Source organism: Monopterus albus, unplaced genomic scaffold, assembly GCF_001952655.1.
Source record: "Monopterus albus unplaced genomic scaffold, M_albus_1.0 scaffold119.1, whole genome shotgun sequence".
Classification (NCBI taxonomy): Eukaryota; Metazoa; Chordata; class Actinopteri; order Synbranchiformes; family Synbranchidae; genus Monopterus; species Monopterus albus.
In genome coordinates this window covers 354,786-358,386 of record NW_018127999.1, presented here as the reverse complement: position 1 = coordinate 358,386, position 3,601 = coordinate 354,786, and the positions used below count along the sequence as shown (strand labels likewise).

General features: G+C 39.2%; 1 protein-coding gene across 2 annotated transcripts in view; it reads left to right on the top strand.

Annotated features, from left to right (window-relative positions):
- Positions 1-3,601, top strand: part of fstl4 (follistatin-like 4) — a 215,047-nt gene that overhangs the window by 195,054 nt on the left and 16,392 nt on the right. The window lies entirely within an intron of this gene.

Sequence of the window (3,601 nt, the reverse complement as noted above, 5' to 3'; positions counted from 1 at the left end):
TTTAAAGTAAGAATCCTCCATTTACATGTATTATCCTCAGAGAAAGGGGGCCAAACACAGTGATCAGGAAAACCAGCCAAATAAAGAATATAGTATATTTTGAAAAAAAGCAAGCAAAGCTTTCCCAACAAGTTAAAAATTAAGAGCAAGATTTCTTGTTTAAAAAAAAAATTACAAAAGACAGCAGCAGGCTGGAGAAGCTGGATCAGTGCATCATGTTTTTTGCATGCAAAGAAGTGGCTTTATCTTTCCTTGATTCTGATGTGTCATCCTGTGCCAGCCATGTCTCCCTCTGGATCTGAAAACAAATGATATATCAGCTAATTAAAAAGAAACAGAGATGGCAAAAACTTTGGGTAGTGCAGCCACTTCAGCTTACTACAGTGATTTCTACTGAGCTGCAGTAAATCAGCAGGAGGTGTCATACACTTGTCAAGTAGGTTTCTCTTATGGTTGTTTTTTTCTGAGACCAAATGAGCATCTTTTGCAAGCAGTTTCAAAAATGCTTCATGGACCCTCTGGACCTCTGAGAAACCAATCAGCTGACAGTCAGACTGTACATCCAACACTAAACCTTCAGTCAGCCGGAATTTTGTTGGTTCACTTACCATGGCCTCATTACAGCTGGGGTTCTGTAGCATTTTGAATCTGCTTATCTAAAGATTTAGATTTAAACATTTGCAAACCAGTTAAGAATAAGTAAAGCTCAAAAGTCTGTAAAAAGAAGGCATAAACTGATCAGTAGCAGCAGAAGATTCCAAATGTTTAAATACGTGTCTGACATTGAAATAACAGCTGTAGCTTCTGACATTTACTCCTTGTTTTTCATAACCAGCTTTCTGCAAATAGTAGAGCTCCTGATTCACAGGTTGCTAAACTGAAGTTATTGATATAATCTGTAACAAACAGCAACAAATAAAGCAAAACAATAGCTGTAATATAATCCTTTGTTCCCAGACTCCCTTTAAATATTGTGCGGTTTTACAAATTATAAATCAGTATAAACTTTAGATACTTTGTGAAACGCTGTCTGCAACAAATGTTTAATTATTTGTGACGTTCTGAAATAAGTTATATTACATGGACACCCATAGTGCATGGGCAGCACCTCGCTCACACAGACACCACCTGGTGGTTGCTGGTGTGCACAACAGCTCTTGTTAGAATTAAAATGCAAATTAACATAAGTGCTCCCCAGCTGGTATCACGGTAATGATGCCTGTGGGCCATTACTAATTCTGAGGCAGAGCGGCAGAATAAAATATCAGACTGGTGTAGATCATTTGTGTAGAGAAGAATCGACTACAAAACACAGTCTACTTGTGATTGTAGAGCTGTTTTTCAAGGTGTTGGCTTGACACAGACACCCGCTTGCAGAGACAGCACATTAACCAAGATACACTCAAGCCTGTATAGAATGAATTAGTTACAGCTGATATAAACTGCTGATGATGTTTGTCAACTTAACGGGCAAAAGTCGGCACTGGCTAAAGTGAGAAGCTGCTACCTGAGCGTTTTCTACATTGATCTTCAGTAATAAAATGAGCAAGGCCAGAGGAAAGTTTCATAGTGTCAGAGAGCAGTGACTCTCTAAAACAGGATACAAAATAGAAGCAGCTCCCCTCATAACTCCATATAGTCTGTAATTATTTCAGAATGCTAAAACCAGAGAGCCTCTTCCTAAAAACGAGAAGATAGTTCGTGAACACGCACAACTCCTGCTGCCAGTGTTGTGTCCAAAGTGCACAGCACAACGAACCACAACAGCATTAATTAATTTGAATTTCTCTTCCATAGACAGGCAAACAACGGTACATGTGCCAATGAAAAGAGATGTGTTGCACTCTAAACAAAGCGGGTAATAGAGAAACCCCATATTTTAACCGGCATAATTCAGATATAGTATTTTCTTCAGGCTTACAATGATTCTCTCTAATGTTACAGAAACAAGCCATTAACAAACGTGTAACATGTATTTTTTAAAACTTATGGTTAAGTGCCACCAAGTAGTGGAAACATCACTCCCTTTCTGCAAGTCCCCTGTACAGGAACATTCCTGGACATGCAGTAACCTCAGGCCCTGTATTTTTCTCCACATCCTCGAGCCACAGTGCAGCAGCTGGAAGGAAAATATATCCACAAAAATGTGTGCAGCCTAAAAATTTCGCTATTACAGTGGCACTGGTGGATGTCAGGCAAGATCACATGAACACGCAACTGCCTGGATTTTATGCCCATTCAGGGAAAATCCTTAAACTATCACGTAATATTTTATTTTATTAGAAAAAAGTCTCACAAACAAGAGCTTGTATAAACCGAGTGGCTTCTGCATAGAAATACCAGAACATACTGTACATTCACCTTATTTTTTGAGCTTTAGGTCATGTCCAAGATGATAATTCACTGTTGTAACATTATAGATAAGTCAGAAAACAAGAAAAAGCACCATGGGCTCTTTAAACAGAACCATTTACTATGTTGAACTTTTCGAACCTGGTCCATTTCCTGGCAGTCCTCTGAGTGGCCTGGCATCAGCTTTACCTCTACTCCCATCATCTAGGAAGCTAAACACATGCACAGGCACACATGCAGTGTGCCAACCTCACAAACTGTAGCTACACACATGCTGAGTTGACACTTGGCTGACCAGTGGAGACCAGGGGGCTGGACCTCCCATTACTGAACACAGAGCCTGTGGTCTTGCTCCACTGGTGAGGGTGTCAGCAGCTCCCCGTCCTCCCAGCCAGAAGCAGGGTAATGGATTGTGTTATTCCACGTTGTTGACATTGCAGCAGACCTGAGGTTGAGGACACCCCACACCCTCCATCTTTTTCTCTCGTTTTCCTGCGCCTGTTCTTTTTTCCTTCTCCTTTCACTGTCGCTGTAAGTTATTTTCTGTTCTTTCATCTAATCTCCAGCAGTGACACACATCCACTTTGTCAGCCACCTTCTACATCTTTGTTTAGGTTTTTACACCTTCTTAGCACTCCATCACTATCCTGATGTGATAACACACTGCTATGTTTGATAGCTGGGTAAAGGATTATTTGGTGAGAGATTATACTGGTCTATTACAACTCCAGTTTCTAGAACATCTGATGGTGACCTCTGTTTTATACCTGTGCTAGGTAGGTAGAGCGTTTGGGGTTTTGCTCAAGGGCGTTTATTGGTGGAATAGTCCAGGATTTAAACCCTGGACTCCCAGTGACCAAGCCTTAAAGTTAGGTGGGCAGTGTTACAAAACAGCTGATAATGGATTTTTGCATATTCTCAAATATACATTATCTGTTAGTGGAAATGCTGTGATGTTATTTATCATATCTGTAACAGTCTACCAATGCCCAGTGGTATTGTTAGACTCGCTCTTAATTTCTCTAGTTTGTCCACAAAATACATTTGTCTTATTCACATATATCATTATTATTATTATTATTATTATTATTATTAGGGCTGTGAATTGGTTTAAAAAAAATGTATTGCCTATTTTACTGATTAATCAAATAATTGTGAAAACTAGTGAACTCCTAATCATTCCACTTTGAATAAATGAATTAATGCAGAATAAATTCAAAGAAAGTCAATTAAAATAATATTTATTATT